The sequence below is a fragment of the Capsicum annuum genome, chromosome 8, assembly GCF_002878395.1.
Source record: "Capsicum annuum cultivar UCD-10X-F1 chromosome 8, UCD10Xv1.1, whole genome shotgun sequence".
Taxonomy (NCBI): Eukaryota; Viridiplantae; Streptophyta; class Magnoliopsida; order Solanales; family Solanaceae; genus Capsicum; species Capsicum annuum.
Genome location: NC_061118.1, coordinates 59,519,368 through 59,537,707, shown reverse-complemented (window position 1 = coordinate 59,537,707; position 18,340 = coordinate 59,519,368). Strand labels below are relative to the sequence as shown.

General features: G+C 33.9%; 1 pseudogene; it reads left to right on the top strand.

Annotated features, from left to right (window-relative positions):
• Positions 1 to 8,858: 8,858 nt before the first annotated feature.
• Positions 8,859 to 16,978, top strand: LOC124886597 (annotated as a pseudogene).
• Positions 16,979 to 18,340: the final 1,362 nt, after the last annotated feature.

Here is an 18,340-nt window from a genome sequence, read left to right as displayed (position 1 = left end):
ATTTCTTTACTTTTATTTGCTTATATATTTTATCATGTATTCATCTATCGTGATTACGGTTATGTCCATGAGCGGCTAAAAAGCCCTTTCCGGGGTTAGGGCCAAGAACATGATTACTATTGGTTTGAGCTGATTTGGTTTTGATTGTTCATCATATTGTTTATTTATCCTTTTTATCACTAATTTAAGGATTATATACCCTTAGAATACATCCATAGTCAACTTGTGAGCCTAGAAGGAGGAACAAGAAGATAGTATGCGGGGATGAATAGAATAGGATTTGAATCTTCTACATAACAAAGTTATAATTTGCACTTAGTATAGGAATATACCTAAGTGACTATTTGGTTCATTATGGGATGAAACATAAATGCATTTATCTTAGCTCTTACATTCCCTCTCAACGAAATAGTTGTGAGTCTAAGTTAGATAGGTGATTAGAGGCTCGAAAGACCATGATAATATTATTAACCCTTGAATCAACAATCAAGATAATTAATATAACCAATGAAATTCCATAGCATAGTATGAGTGTTTGCAGATCCATAACTTTAGTTTTCTCTCCATTGATTTTCCAAGCACATTATTTTACCACATTTTTTACTTCACTTTCAGTTTATAACTCTAAAACACTTTGGGTTATATTTGCACTAGATTAATCTCAATTGTTCAACTAGAATTGGATAAGTTGTCAACATAAGTCCCTGTGAGATCGATATTCAGCTTTATTTAAGGACACTGTATTATTTGGTGAAACCACGTACACTTTAGTGGCCCTTGGGCACAACATTTTGGGTGTTACTAATTGAAGTACTTGTCCCATGTTTTAAATCAATTATTCATGCTTTAATTTAATGTTTTTGGGACTGAATTGGTGCATTATTTAAATGTTTAGAATGGGGGACATGGGTTTCCCCAAATTGGATGAATTTTGACTTAGAATTGGCATTAACCTTAACCCACTTTGTAAAATTGATCCTGAATACAAAAAATTGCATTGTTTAGCTTGTTTTTGAACCCAATGAATTTCATTAATGGATAAATGAATATAAAAATTTATTTGGAAGTCCTTGATGGCCATGGTTTGGATTTTTAATGGAACATGGGAGTCAATACAGATATGTGGATTCATTTGGCATATTCAATTTAGCTTGCAAGCATATTGGTATGATGATACCAAGTGGTAAATGCCTTAATGTATGACTCATGGGTTAACAGATTGGTTTAAATGCAAATTGTCTTAATAGGTATAAGTCATGAGAGAACGAACACTGGAAACCACGTTTGCCAGCATTGGTTGTTTATATGATCGTGATCTTGGTGCACACTTGATATATATTTTTGGGATGGCTATTTCCCATGGTGGCCTTAGATTTTCCTTGGTTTGTGTAGCTAACATGTAATGGGGGCCCTTCAGGTGGAGGAACTAAGCCCATATATCCCCATGGCTTCCTTTAGGACTAATCGAGCTACACAATTTTGGTTAATAGTTTAAACTCTTATGTTTATGACTCTTTACCATATCCTGACATCCTCTATATGTATGATTGATTTTTGAAATGACATTATTTTATCACTTTTCCTAAGTTACATGCCATTACTTTTCCTACTGATCGTCCTTGGATGCTACATTATTTCGTGATGTAGGGTATGAAGTTTTTCTTTTACTCCAATGCAGCATATTGTGGTTGAGCATATCTACTGAGTTGCCATGAAATGGTGAACCTCCATTATTTGGAAGGCCTTACTATTTCATTATTCCTTATTTATTGACTTAGTATTGTTGGATTCTTTTTCTTTGGTCATAGTTGGGGGAATACCCCAACTTAGTTGCTATTCTGGTTTTAGAGGCTATTGTGGACAAGTGTGGGTTGGTTATTATTTTCAATCTTAGTCTTCTTTGAGTTATCTATTCATTTCTTATAAATGTTTGATTGGCTTTCGCTTAATTTTTATGATTATTGTGCTTTTGAGGTTAGGCTAAGGGGGTGGTCTCTGATCTATGATGGGCTTGAGATGCCCATCATGACTAGGCCTTGGTTTGGGTCATGGCAGATAACTGCTATAATAATAAAACTCGATCAAAGGGTAATAATCATCCAAACTACCTTTGAAATTGATCACATATGCTCTTAACATATCCTCTTAGGTCTGAATGGTCCTCTCCACCTGATCATCCATCTATGGGTAAAAATTTGTACTAATATGAACTTGGGTCCCCAGACCCTTTTGAAAAATCTTCCAAATCTGAGAGGTGAACTGAGTACCTCTATCTAAAATGATAATAAAAAAGATTCCATGAATTTCCTCTAACTTCTTCTGGTAGAGCCTAGTATAGTCCTCATCATAATTTTAAGTGTTAATTGGCAGAAAATTGGCTGACTTAGTTATTCAGTGAATGATAACCCAAATTGAAATATATCATCAATAAGTATGAGGAAAAATTGTAATGAAGTTCATATTCACCATTTCCCACTTCCAAGTAAGAATGCTGATGTGCTTAAGTGTACCACCAGGTCGCTGGGGCTCAACCTTAATTTGTTGGCTATTTAACACTTAAGCACATCAGCTCGCTGGGGCTCAACCTTAATTTGTTGGCAATTTAACACTTAGTCATAAATTCTGTAATATCCTTCTTTAGACATTTCCACCTATAAGCTCCGCATCAATCAAGGTACATCTTAGTGGGTCCTGGGTGAATAGAATAATAAGAAATATAAGCTTCTTCTAGTATTCTTTGTCTCAGGTCATCTACATTCAAGATACAAAGTCTTCCCTCATATCAAAGAACATTATCTCTTCCATGGGAGAAAACCTCAACCTCTTAACTCTGGACTAGTTTTTTCAATCTAATTAAAATATGATCACTATCTTGCTTATCTTTCACCTCGGTTATCAAAGAGGATTCTAAACTACTATGTACCAAATTACTTTATTTAGTTGAATCACCTAATCAAACTCTAGTTTGGCCAGCTTGTAAACCTTGCAAGCTATCTTTTTATTCCTATCCTCTACACGAGAAACGCTTCCCATACATAATCTGCTAAGAGTGTCAGCTACCAAATTGGCTTTACCCAAAGGGTACAAAAGACTCATATCCTAATCTTTCAATAACTCCATCCATCTCCTCTGATGAAGATTTAGATATTTTTTATTCAATGCATTATGAAGACTCTTATGATTTGTGGACATATCAACATGAACACCATAAAGGTAATGCCTCAAAATCTTTACGGCAAAAACAATTGCTGCCAACTCAAGATTATGAGTTGGGTAGTTCTTCTCATGAGGTTAGATCTTTCTAGACGCATATGATATAAAATTTCCCCACTGCATCAATACATAACCAAATCTAACTCTAGAAGCATCATAATAGACCATAATATCATCTGATCTCTCGAGTAGAATAAAATTAGAGCGGAGGTGTGTCAAGCCTTCAACTTCTAACTACTCTTCTTACAAGAATTGGACTTCTAAAATTTGACTTACTTATGAGTTAGAATAGATATGGGTTAAGCAATGGAGGAAAATTCTTTAACAAACCATCTACAATAACCAGCTAAACCCAAAGAAATTCTTGATATCTATTAGAAAGATGGATCTAGGATATTTTTTTTACTCTATCGGTCTTTTGAGGAACAACCCAAATGCCTTCACCAGAAAATATTTTCACGACCTGAGACTACCCCCTAGTTGTAACACGATGCTTAGAACTTAAAGTGATCCCAAGCTAACCCATGTAGTGGCATACTACTTGAGCAACTAATTTAAAATGTATATAAAAGTTAAATTTGCTGAGCAAAAACATAATCATGAGAAAATCAAAATGAATATGATACTGTAAAAGTTAACAACACAATAAGTCTGAAGAAGAAAGTTGAATTACATATAATGACTTGGACTGTCTATTTACGAAGCCTCTACTATACTGACTATAGGTAGTCGAGACATGACCCGCAACTATCCTTAATCAATACATTAGAATAATGGAAATAAAATACAGGAACTGCAACTGACTTGAGTTCTCAAAAAAGAGAACTCATCGCCTACTGGCTGAATGCTAAGCACTGTCTGGCCCTGGTGTGTGGCCTATATCTGGTACCTACATTTTGAAGGAATATAGCCACAAATGCATATATGTAATTAGTACTGTAGAATGTACTGAGTATGTGAGGCATGAACTAATCATGGAAATACTTAAAACATACTTTAAAAAAACTGAAAACATAAGATATTTTCTAAATATGATATAAAATAGGTTTGTACATAAAAGTTTCAAGGCATAGTGAAATTATGAAATCATAAGCTAAAATCATTTCTATAAACTGGGAAGTGGTAGAAACATGAATGCCATATGTAAATATCAACCTAAAACGAATAAGCTATAAAACCCCACTAAGGATCATGTATGAATACTGATCATAAATGTATGAAATTGTAAAACGAATGCAAGACCAAGTGAAGCATGTTCTGAAATAATATGTAAAACTAAATAACTAAATAACTGATAAACTGAACACTTGATCATACAAACCTGAGCTGATGTGATCTGAATACTGAACTAAGACTATGGGAGCTAAAATTTAACTGATGTGCCCCAATCTGAGCTTATAAGGGTCCAACCTGTAACCCCAGTTGGAAGGGGCCATAGGTACTTACATTGGCTGTATTGATACACTTAATAGGTGTCTCAAAGGATTAGGGTGTCACTCTCGAATACCAGGTTCCTCTAAAAGAGTATCAACTCTCTACTGGTAGGAAGAACTCTCATACCTATGTTGGTTACGTAGAAGGAAAGACTTCATCCCCATGTTCTCTTAGTGCTAAGTTCTACTCCAAACTAAAAGACACTAAAACTAAAACTAGTGCATGTACTGATAACTGATATGCTCAAATAGAATTCTAAAAATAACAATGCATGCATGATATGGAATAATCATAAAAATTTTAAATATGTATTAATATGATATAATGCTAGTGAGTATTCATTATGAAAATATTATAAATTTAATGGTACAAACATGGTATGAATAACTTGTAACTTAAAAATATGAAACATACATGACTTTCTAGGTATCGGGTGTTCATAACCCACCAACATTGTAAAATACAATCAAATACGATAATTTTAAAGTAATGACATCATAACAAATTTCCTAACTTAAACTCGTGAATCCAACAATTTCATCAAGGTAACAAACTATCGTGATTAGAGTACGGAAGAATGATATTTCATGGTTGAATCCAAGAATTACATGGAGGAATCATGGAATCTATGCTTTTCATGGAATCCTAGTTTATGGAATTCATAAAATTCATGAATAGAAATCATAATTTTGGGCATGAAGATGAAAGGTGATCCTCATGGAATAACCATATACCCGAGTTGCTTGAATTCCTGAAGGGAAGCATGAATTTGAATCCTTGGAGGTTTAATTCTTGAAGAAGAACCCTTATTTGGTGTTCTTGAGGATTTTGGTGAATAAGAATTGTGTAATTCGTGTGTTTTAGGGTTATGGGGGGATCATCACATTACTATTAGCTATAGAATAGTTTAGGACATAAATGACTTGTTTACCCTTGAAAAACTGAAGCTAAAAATGGATTTTAGAATTTCTAAACAAGGTCCATGCCATGCTGCTTATCGCAGAGCACAAGCTTTGTGCCACGTTGAAATTGCGGACCGTCACTGGTTCCTCATGAAATTGCTCATAACATTTTGCTCGGGTGTCGAATTAAGGTAAAATTAGATGCATTGGAAAGAGGACTCAATTATAAATAATTTGATGGGTATTAAGCTCCAAAATTCTACATATTACAGTAGTTATACATATTCCAATTAGACCCTGGTAGGATTGAATATCAAACTTTGGTTGAATTAAAAGTTCTTAACTTCACTTCACTCTAAGTGTTTACGATGAACATTCTTCAACTCGAAATCACTTTTCACACTAGGATCATAATCGTGACACTTATATTCATATTAAAATCATGGGATTAGAATTTATAAAATTAGAAATGATGGTTCAAATTCTAGCCTAAACATACGGGTGTTACATTATCTCCTCCTTAAAATCAATCGTCCTTGAATGATGGGTAATCTTACTTCACATTAGGCACTATCCCTCAACCAGAAAACCCATAGAGTATTAAAAAGAAAATGGCTTCATGGCATAACCAAGTTCATTATGTAAGCACGAATCATGAGATAACGGGACTATGATCGTACAAGGGGTAAAATATCCAAAGCCCCTCACCCCATGTGAGAAAATCAAAATTGGACGAAATTTTACACCTTAGCATGGCACACTATCTATCATGGAGGCTAACTTCCGCGCCACACCACCTATTATGGAGAGTAGACTCAATGACATGGCATTATCATGGAGGCTTACTACCTCAGAATCTGAAAATAGTCCCGAACATCATCCAAAAAATCTGAAACTCTTTTGAGACACCTTATTAAAATATTAAATACATTTTAAGTCAAAAATTAATGTTTCAAATGTGGGAAGGACAAAAATAAAATGCTTGAAATCTTGAGGGTGTCATAGTGAATGGTCATAACACTTATCTATAGTTTGAAATTATTGCTTCGGGGCCTTTAAACATGAGATGAATGGTTGGAAACTTCTCTAGGAGTGTATGGGATATTACATTGTCTGAGCTAAAATACTAGGAAAACTGAGATCATGCACTGAACACTTATGGATTAGATTATGACTAAGTATTTGAATCAGAGACATGATGTATAGACTGAACTGAAGTCACAATTTTCATCGATGTGAATGAATTATCTCATGGAATAGCCATGCTTACAGAACTTTGGATAGTAAGACTATACGGAAAGATTGAACAATATAGCAGTTTATCTGTCTGATTGCTAAAATGAATTGCTGGCTATATGAACTGACACATACTAAAAGTTTATACTTAATTGGAGTATTTCTTAAACACTCTTTCTAAGAAGTTCTAATAACATTAGGGAGCAAAGGATTTTGTGCATGATCTGGATAAGATATCTTAATAAGTAATCACAACATGGCTACAACTCTATAACATAGACTATAGGATTATAGAACATAAGCTAGGATAGAATTACTATGCCTTAGGCAATGCAACTTCTAACTTTCAAGATTCGGCCCACTTCTCAAATACTCCCTCAACTATGCATTTCCTCTTAAATACTAACCTTCATTTGATGCCACTTATAATATTCATATGGGATTAGATAGCTCTCTTTACTAAAGTCTGAGCTCAACCAAAGTCTCTCACCATGTTCAAGCCAACTCAAAGTCACAAGGTACCCTACATAATACCATAATACTACTCTAAACGATGGATTCAATATCCTATGTGTTTTCACATCGGTCATCTCAAAAGGTTTCCACTTCAACAACTAACTTCAACCTCTTACTAGGAATTCACTAATGCAAAATTCATTTATCCACTTATATACCAACATGATGTTTAAGCCTATCATTATAACCACATATGAACTTATAGGCAACCAACCAACCAAAGAATTTTCTCATATTCTCTAATACCTCTATCAGCAACAACTATCTTGCACTATTATTAAGAAGACACACATGGAATTCTCAACTAACCATGACATATACTAAAGATTGGCCTCAATATTCCTTCATACTTATAGCCTTAGATTAAAAAAGCATACAACAATCTTTCCCTAATAAGGAATATTTATTCTCTCCCATCTAAGTAATTATTCATCTAGGTCCATCACCACTATCCTTACATAAGGAAAGGTCAGTAAAAAGTTAGAACATAAGGACCTGAAGCATGAAAGAATACTATAAATAACCTTGACACATAACTGAGGTCTGAGGAATAGAGTATCAAGAAATGGATTCGTTAAAGAGATCTAAACTGAGGACATGCATGCCATACTACAAATTTTCACTAGTCATTAAGGGTGCACCATGAGTTATGGGGACTGAGAATTCTGTAAAAAATGAGTACATGAGTCATGAGTTGAGTTTGGAGTTCATAAATTCATAGAATATGATTTGTACTTCTGAGTGAACTGGAACTCCTTATGCTAGGAACTAGGAGCGTACATTATTTTATAGAAAGTGAATAAGTATAAGCTATGACCATAGAGCTCACTTTTTAGGTATAAGTAGATATCGTGATGACTGAAGTGCAAAAATTTACTTTGAGATAAGAATAGGTCGGTATCTTCCTCCCCTAGTATCGTTCTACAACAAACTAGCATCACTACTAGAATATGAGAGCCTGACTTGGTTCTTTGTTCTATTATCTCCCCTTATATTTAAGCCATTGTTTTAAGTCTACGAACCCCTTTAATAAGCTCTAAACTGAACTGGAACCACTCTACTCTAGAGTCTGAGATATAACAATACACATAAATAATAACATAAAGTGTAAAACTCATTGTTAGTACTTTCTACTGAGATAGAACTCTTAAATTTCTATAGGCACAATCGTCATCATATAATAACTTAAGCACTTACTAACTTAGAATCTTCAAACTCTTCTTTATATTAGCTTAATCATCCAAGATTCAAACTTAGATTCTAACACTTAACATGGATATCCCTAAATTTTTAATGAACTATACTTACTTAGTACTACTGGATAGGAATTATGAAACACTACTCTTCTATCTATTTGGGAAGAAATTATCCTTGGACACTTACTTAGACCACCTATCTCAAATAGAAATATTTGGGACCTATCGAAGCCTAACTTATAAAAGGGTTTTGAAAGTGATTGCTTGACCCGACTTAGCACTATTCTTTGACTCAATAAGAAAAAGATACTGGTAGATCTCTTCTTTGTCAGCGGCATTATCCCTTTTATCTATCTGAATTATGGAACTTTTTCCCCAAGTTGTAGAACTAAAAAGTCTATTAGAAAGTTGAATTTACAATTTTTACACGAACTTTCAAGTGGATGAAATTGGTTGAGTGGTCTCAATTGGAGATGGGATTGCACTTGTTTATGGATTGAATGAGATTCAAGCTAGGAAAATGGTGGAATTTGCCAGTGGTGTGATAGGAATAGCATTGAGTATTGAACAAAAGAATGTAAGGATTATTATCTTTAATAGTGATACTGCTATTAAAGAAGGAGATTATTATCTTTAGTAGTGATACTGCTATTAAAGAAGGAGATCTTTTCAAGTGCACTGGATCTATTGTGGATATTTCTGTGGGAAAGCCTATGCTAGGGTATGTAGTCAATGGCTTGAGACTACCTATTGATGGAAGGGGGGATCTAAATTGTCATGAGAGAATACGTGTGGAAGTGAAAGCCTCTAATATTATTGAGCATAAATCAGTGCATGAGCCTATGCAAATAGGTTTAAAAGTAGAAGATAGCCTTGTTTCTATAGGTTGTTTTCAACGAGAATTTATAATCTGGGACCGATTAACTAGAAAAATGGCTATTAATATTAATACCATATTAAACCAAAAGAAACTAAACTCAAGGGTCAACTCTGAGAATGAGACATTGTGTTATGTCTTTGTAGAGATTGTACGAAAATGCTCAACCGTGGCACAATTAGTTTAAATTCTTTCAAAAGTGAATTCTTTGGAATATTCTATCATTGTAGCAGCCTTCACTTCGGATCCTGCTCCTCTACAATTTTTTGCTCTATATTCTGGGTGTGCCATGGGGGAATATTTCTGCGATAATAGAATGCACACATTAATAATCTATGATGATCTTAGTAAACAGGAGGTAGCATATCGACAAACGTTATTATTATTACACCGCCCAGTAGGTCGTGAGGCTCCTAGGGGATGTTTTTTATTTACATTCACGTCTCTTAGAAGTAGTGACTAAGAGATTAGACCAGACAGGTGAATGTAGCTTGACCTCCTTACCCGTCATTTAAACACAATCAACAGACGTATTGGCCTATATTCCCTGGAATGTGATCCCAATTACTTATAGACAAATTAGTTTGGAAACATAGCTCTTTTATCAAGGAATCAAACTTACTATTAACGTCGGCTTATCTGTCAGTCGCGCCAGATTTGCCGCTCAATTGAAAATATAAAACAAGTTTGTAGTAGTTTAAAACTGAATTGGCACAATATCACGAAGTAGCCTCCCTTGCTCTATTTGGCTTATACCTTGATGCTGCGACTCCGGTATTACTCAATAGAGGTGCAAGGCTAACAGAAGTACTGAAACAACCACAATATTCATCACTTCTAATTTGAAGGCAAATTCTAGTCATTTATGCAGCAACCAATGTCACTCTCGACTGTCAGGTGCCTCTAAAAACGTATCAACCCTCTACTTGTAGGAAGACCTCTCATACATATATTGGCTACGTAGTTATGGAACTTAGGGATTGCTCCTAAAGTATCACCCTTGAATGGAAGAAAATCCTTCTTCTTTATATTTTCTTGGTGCTAAGTTCTACTCCCAACTAAAATACGCTAAAACTTAAACTAGTACATGTACTAATCACTGATATGCTCAAATATGGAATTCTAAAAATAACAGTGCATGCATAATCTAAAATTATCATGAACATATTAACTGGTGTATTTAGCAGGATATAATACTGGTGAGTGTTCATTATGAAAATGTTATAAATTTCATGGTACAAATATGGTATGAATGACATGTAACTTGAAAATTTGAAACATGCATGGCTATCTAGGTATCAGGTGTTCATAACCCACTAGCATTGAAAAACACAATTAAATACAATAATTTTAAAGTAATGACATGATAAGAAATTTTATGACTTAAAATCAAGAATCCAACAATCTCATCAGTGTAATGAATTATCATGATTAGAATAAGGGGAAATGCTTGACCTTATGAGAAAATACTATTTCATGGTTGAATTCAAGAAATACATAGAGGAATCATGGAATCTATTCTTTTCATGGAACCCTAGTTTATGGAATTCATAAAATTCATGAATACAAATCATAATTTTGGGCATAAATATGAAAGGAGATACTCATTGAATACCCACATACTTGAGTTTCTTGAATTATTTAAGGGAAGCATGAATTTGAATCCTTGGAAGTTGAATTCTTGAAAAAGAACCTTATTTAGTTTTATTGAGGATTTGGGCGAAGAGGGATTGTGTAATTTGTATGTTTTGGTGTTATGGGAGTATCAATTAACGTTACTATTAGTTATAGGATAGTTTAGGACATAAATGACTTGTTTACCCTTAAAAGCCTGAAGAGAAAAATGAATTTTAGCATTTTTGAACTAGGTCCATGCCACACTGCTTGTCACAGAGCATGAGATCTGTGCCACACTGAAATTGCGGACCCTCATGAAAATGCTCATAACCTTTTGTTCGGGTATCAGATAAAGGAAAAATTAGATGCGTTGGAAGGAGGACTAAATTATATATAGTTTGGTGGGTCTGAAGCACCAAAATTCCATATATTCCAGAAGTTATACATGTTCCAATTTGACCCTGAAAGGATCGAATACCAAAATTTGGTCGAATCAAAAGTTCTTAACTTTACTTCACTCTAAGTGGTTACTTTGAACATTATTCATATCGAAAGCACTTTTCACACTAGGCTAATGATCACGACACTTATATTCATATTAAAATCATGGGATTAAAGTTTATACACGTAGGAATGATGGTTTGAATTCTAGCCCAAAAATATAGGGTGTTACAAATATATAATAAAGGAATGCTACTGAATTTAACTAGAATTCACACTTGATGAACTTGTGAATTATTTACGATCTCTAAGAGTCTAAAACATAATCCTTAAATAGTTTGCATGTTCAGCCTTACTTTGAGAATAACCAAGGATATCATCAATAAAGAAATGATAAACATGTCCATGTACTGCTTGGACCCCTATTCATCAAGTCCATTAAAGTTGTAGGAGAATTCATTAGTCCAAAATACATAACAACAGTTTTGAAGTGACCACATTGAGTTTTGAAGGTTATCTTTAGAATGTCATGTTCTATGACTCTGAGCTGATGATAGAATGATTTGAGGTCTATCTTAGAGAAATAATTTGCACTATAAAGTTGGTCGAACAAGTCATCAATCCTTGAAATGGGATACTTATTCTTGATTATGACCTTGTTCAACCGATGGTAGTCAATGTATATTCTGAGAGAACTATTTTTCTTTCACACAAAAAGAATAGGAGCACCCTATGGAGAAATATTTGTCTTGATAAAACCCTTGTCTAGGAGATCTTTCAATTGTTCAACTCCTTGATCTTGTATGAAGCTATTCTGTAGGGAAGAATGGAAATAGGTTTGTATCTGAAAGAAGATCTATTCTAAAGTTAATTTTTCATTCGAAAGAGACTCTAGGTAGATGTTATAGAAAGACCTCTGGAAAATCATTTACCAAACTGACTCAAGAGTTGGGGACTCGTATTTTGAATCCTTAATCCAAAGAAAATAATAGGTGCAACATTTGGAGATCAATTTTCTAGCCATAAGGAAAGTGATAAACCAACCCATAGGCACCGAATTACTACCCTTCTACTCTAGAACTGGTTCATTATTAAATTGGAAATAGACTACTCTCTTTCTACTATCAATAAATGTATAAAAGGTGTGTATCCATTCCATAACAAGAATGACATCAAAATCTACCATGTCTAACTATACAAGGTCAACTATGGTGAATTTTTGGGAAATTATGACTGGACAGTTTTTGTATACTCGTGTAACTATGACTGAATCACTAACTGGAGTATAGACTAAGAAATGTTCTAAAAGAATTTTGAGACTGACACCAAAGTCTACTGCTATATAGGGAGTTATAAAATAAAGTGTGGCCCTGAGATCTGATAATGCATAAATATAAATATAAAATACATGTAACATACCATTGACTATATCATGAGAACCCTCATAATCCTATCGAGTCTGAAGGGAATAGAACCTATTCTGATGCTATCTACTAGTTGCTGTAGATGAAGCACCCTGCCGAGTCAAGCGACCTACTAGAGTTGTGCAAGAGTTAGATTGACTTTGTTGATGTGTATTACTACCACTCTGTGAAGCCACTGGACATTCCCACTCTTTCTTTTATTTGTTATATTTGAAGGCATATACTATAAACATGTATAGCACAAGTTATAAGAAAGGTTAAATAGAGTGCACACTCTATCACACGATATAAACATAAAATGAGTGAAACTTTTCCTAAAACATTTATAGCCTCTCATTCATAAGTGTGGCGTGAATCACACTTATGAATAAGACTTATATAATAAGGCTTACAGACATCCTAGGAACCTTTAAATCTGATGCTCTAATCCAAAATTTATGATGACTCGAAACTACCCCTAGTCATAACACGATGCTTACTGTCACAAGTGACCCAAAGCTAATTCATGGCTTGATATGACACTAAGCATACTGAAAATAACTGTAACACACTAATGCAGAAATAATAAATTGGAATAATATGGTAGCCAAATAATCCCCAAATAATAATATCTTAACAACCTCAAAAGCTGAAAACCTTATCTATCAGATTGTTGGAAAGACTCTAAATAAGATGAGTTATTGGGACAAACCCACCTCTCACTCTAATTATATGAAACTAAAATAAATAAAAAATGAAATACTAACACTAGTCCTCAAATAATAAGGACTCATCAAAGTACTGTTGTTGATATGATAGGAGATCATACGAAGTGTGATCCGAATGCTAAGCATTATAACCTATATTATGAGACAACATAGCACAAAGAAAGTATGTGATTAGTACTTTAAAAATACTAAGTATGTGAGATAGGAAATAACTGATATAGGCCAAACATGATGCATGTAACATGATAAACTGATACAAGACCAAGTAATGAACATTTAATTTATGATATACCAAATAACTAAATATAAGGTCAAGCAAGTATCTGAATATGAACTGTGGGTTGTGGACTTTGGTAGTTACTAATAACTAATATACCCCATTCTAATCCATTCAACTCTAACCTGTAACCCCAGCTGGAAAGGTTTTTAGTACCTTACCAATGGTACGAACACTGACTCACATGGATCTATTACACTAATATCTGAAAGGACTAAGGTGTCAAGCCTATTCTGACAGATGATCCTTTAGAACCTACGATGGTGACGTAGTTTTGGGACTTAGGGATTTCTACTAAAGGTCTCATCCTAACTAATGGGTGAGCCTTTATTTCTATGCTCGCTTGGTGCTAAGTACTACTCCCAACTCAATTATACTAATAACTGCAATGCTCAATGATAATAATAATAATCTGAAGAGTTAAAATAAATTACAATCTAAAAGCATTCTGAAACATGTAAGTTGGAGAATTTTATACTCATAAATTTATGCATGAAATTATAGGTCATCGGGTATTTAAAACCCACCTTCTCTGAAGAATGCAACTATTATGACAGTTTCTTAATCTGAGTGAATATAAACAAAGTCCAACATTATGGATTTCACAATATAATTTGGGTTCGTTATCATGAACAGGAAATGAACTGAAACTCATGGTAGAATGTGGGTTACAACTCAATAATACCAAGGGACTGAGATATCAAGGAATTTTACAATATACATGAACCCTAAATTGTGAAGATGGAACTGAAACGAATAATTGGATTAACTTTGGGACTCAATGAGTAAAAGAAAACCCATTGATGAAATCCAAATACCTTGAAAAAATAACCCTAAAGAATTCTTTAAAATTAGAAGACCGAAGATGATGAACCCTGGCTCTACCTTGGGGTAAGAAATCACCTTTTTTCTTTATGTTAAAACTCAGTGTTGAATATTTTTCTGAGTAATAAGGTATTAGGATAATATTAACTTTAATAATCAAAATTGAAATTACCTAAGAAGCATAGTTTTGATGTCACAAGAGTAGGAAAAGACTACTATGCCCATTTTTAATTTATTACTGAAAAGCTGCTGGAAGGGACGTATGAGACCTCCCCGCAATCGTGGGACCACCTAAGATTTTGGGTAGTATTCGCGGTTGGCATAGTTATGTGAGCTCTCTAAATATAATCATATGAGTCTTGGTATGATCCTGGGACCTATCTACAATCGTAACTTGATTTATAGGTTAAAGGTTCCAATCGAATCAACTTTAGGAGTCACGCCCGTACCTAAGATCGTGGTTTCAAGGCAAGGTAGTGGTTACCTCTCATGGTTGGAAGCTATGTTGAAAACATTCTGATGTTTGGGGTTGTTTTAAATAGATGAAACAATTGTATGGTCATACAATGTAACCATGGTCGTGGTTTGGCTCGTGACATCTCACTACATGACAGTGCTTTACTAAAAGGGTCATAGCTTTTTACTTTGATATTTGATTAAGGCAAAACATAATGCATTGGAAAGATAATTAAAATATCTATCATTTGGTTGGTCTTGATATAAAAAATAATCTAGGATCTAGAAGTTATGCTTGTTTAAAGCTGACCATAGTAAGATATTTCTCAAGGAATCAATTGGTAAGAAAAGTTTTGTCTTGGCCATGAGCTAGGTGGTACTTGTGGCTAAAATACATGTCTAAATCACTTCACATACTATCAAAACATGATGTTTGATTATACATATACTTAAATCATTATCACGACTCGAGGCTACCCCCTAGATGTTACATGGTGCTTAGAACTACAACTGATCCCAAGCTAACCCATGTACTAGCATGATACTTGAGCTACTGATTTATAATAGAAATACAAACTAAATTTGTTGAGTGGAAACATAATCATGAGAAAGTCTGAATAAATGTAATACTGATAAAGTTTGCAACATGATGAAACTGAAGATAGAAACTTGAATTACATGTAATTACTCTGTCTAACTATATATGAATTCTCTACTATACTGACCATAGATAGTTGGGATATGCCTCCAACTACCACAAATCAATAAAATTGAATAATAACAATAGAGTACATGAACTACAACTGACTGGAGTCCCTAAAACAAGAGAACTCATCACCCGCTAGCTAGAAGCTGCAAACTGTCTTATGATATGTGGGCTACAACTGGTACCTGCATTAAGAGACAATGTAGCACATAGACACATATGTGGATCAGTACTTTGGAATGTACTGAGTAAGTGAGGATGAATGCAATAAGTAAAACTGAATCGATACCTAATCTTATTACATTCATGCTTAGTGCAAGTAGACTCACCAAGAGACTGAAATCAACTGAAAGTTGAAGTATTTTAAAACATGAGTAACAAACATAACCTGATAAGCTGGTGACTCACTATACTTAGTTTCTTAAATCTTTACTTTTATAAAGTAAGTAAAACTGAAGCTGGAAAATGGCAAAACATAAATACTGTATTTAAATAATGTATAAAGTTGAACATGCTGCAAAACTGAACTGAGGGTTATGTATAGATACTAAGCATAAAAACATGAACATGTAAAACTAAGAATTCATGGAAAAGTACAGGATGTGCTGACTTGATATGAATAACATGAATAATCTGTAAAACTGACTGCATAATTACTGAAAACTGATTACTTGGTCAAGCAAACCTTAACTAAGATAAACTGAATACTGACTGAAACTGTGGAAGCTATTATGTAACTAACATAAACTATGTGTGCTATCATGGAGTTAAAAGTCTAACGTACATTGAAGAGGGTTGTTCTATCCTTTCCATCGGAGTAGAACCTGAGCTGGAGCTATCATTAAACTGAGCCCATATTCGGCAAGGGGAAACATTCTATGGCGAGGCCTCTTAGCTTATGGTGACACGTAGTTTCTAGGGAAGTTAGATATGATAAACCTACACTTCCCACTTTGCGCTAAATCCTACTCCCAACTAAAAGACACTAAAATACTAATTGGTGCATATACTAATAACTGATAAGGTTAGGTCATGGTATTTTGAAAAAAATAGTGCATTCAAATTCTGATGTAATTATAAACATGTTAACTGATAGTGCTCAGTATGAACATGATGTTCTGAATATGACAATAAAACCATGGTCTGAATGACTCATTACTTGAAAACAGAAATCATGTAAAACACATAGGTATTGAGTTTTCACAACCTGCCAACATGAATGATTATAAAAATATGATAACAAGCTTAAAACAATGGTATAGATTCATAGTTCAAACACCCAAAACATAAGAAGTTTTGATACATGAGTATAATACATAGATTTAAGCATGGAGAAGTATTAAACTTAGGAGAATAACAATTTTTCATCAAAATAACAAAATTCAAGAAAAAACATCAAACTTGTAGTTTAAAGCATGAATAAGTGTAACTCTTATTCTCTTTAGTACTTTAAATCATAGGGTAATGCTATGCTTCAATACATGAGAATTTGGGGATGAACCTTAATTTTAAAACATGAAAATTCAACTTGAAAATCATAATTTCTAGAACAAGGATGAAAGATTAACCTTGTTAAAAACCCCATATACCTCGGTTAGATGAATTATTTAAGAAAGCTTGAAATTGGAACTTGAATCCTTGAAAAAAACTTAAACTTGGAGCTTGGATACTTGAATTCTTGGAGAGAAAGATGATTTTTTTATTCTTGGGAAGAGGGGAAGGGTTTTAAATCATATACTAAATGTTTAAGGTTAAGATATGGGAATTAATGTGTTTTAGAATGCCTTAATTCATTTGAGAATAATTGGGAATGGATTAGAGGTGTGAAAAGAACTCAACGCCCTTAAATTAAGTTAAAATGGAGCAATTTTGAGCATTGTGCATTTGTAGTGCGGCACACGCCAATAGCACATCTGAGGGTTATGCGGCATACGCCAACAGAACACCTTATTCCAGTGGCTATTTGCGATTGCCATGCGATACACGACCTTAAAAATGGTCATAAATTTTTGCTCAGGTATCATATTAAGAAAAAATTGGTATCGTTGAAAAGATAATTAAATTTTATAAAATTTAGTGGGATTGATATGCAAAATTACACATATATAAGATGTTATACACGTTCAAAGGTGATCCTTGTAGGATCAAACACCAAATTTTGGCCGAATCAAAGGCTCTTAGTTCAATTTTTATCTAAGTGATTCCTATGAATATAATTCCACCTCATAAACACTCTTCACACTAGGCTAATAATCATGACACATGCATTCAAATATAAATCATGGGATTAGATTGTACACACGTAGGAACTATTGTTTGATTTCTAGCTAAAAAATATGGGGTGTTACAATCATGGTTCAGGTTCTAGTCTTTTCTTGAAGTTTTGGGGTGTTATAGGGTCCCTTTTGTCAATATGCATGGTTCTTCTCTAGACTATAACAACCTCATAGTATTTAGTTGCAGGTGTTACCCCTTAAAACAAGTTTCTCCCAAGACATGCCCTTATTTATTCA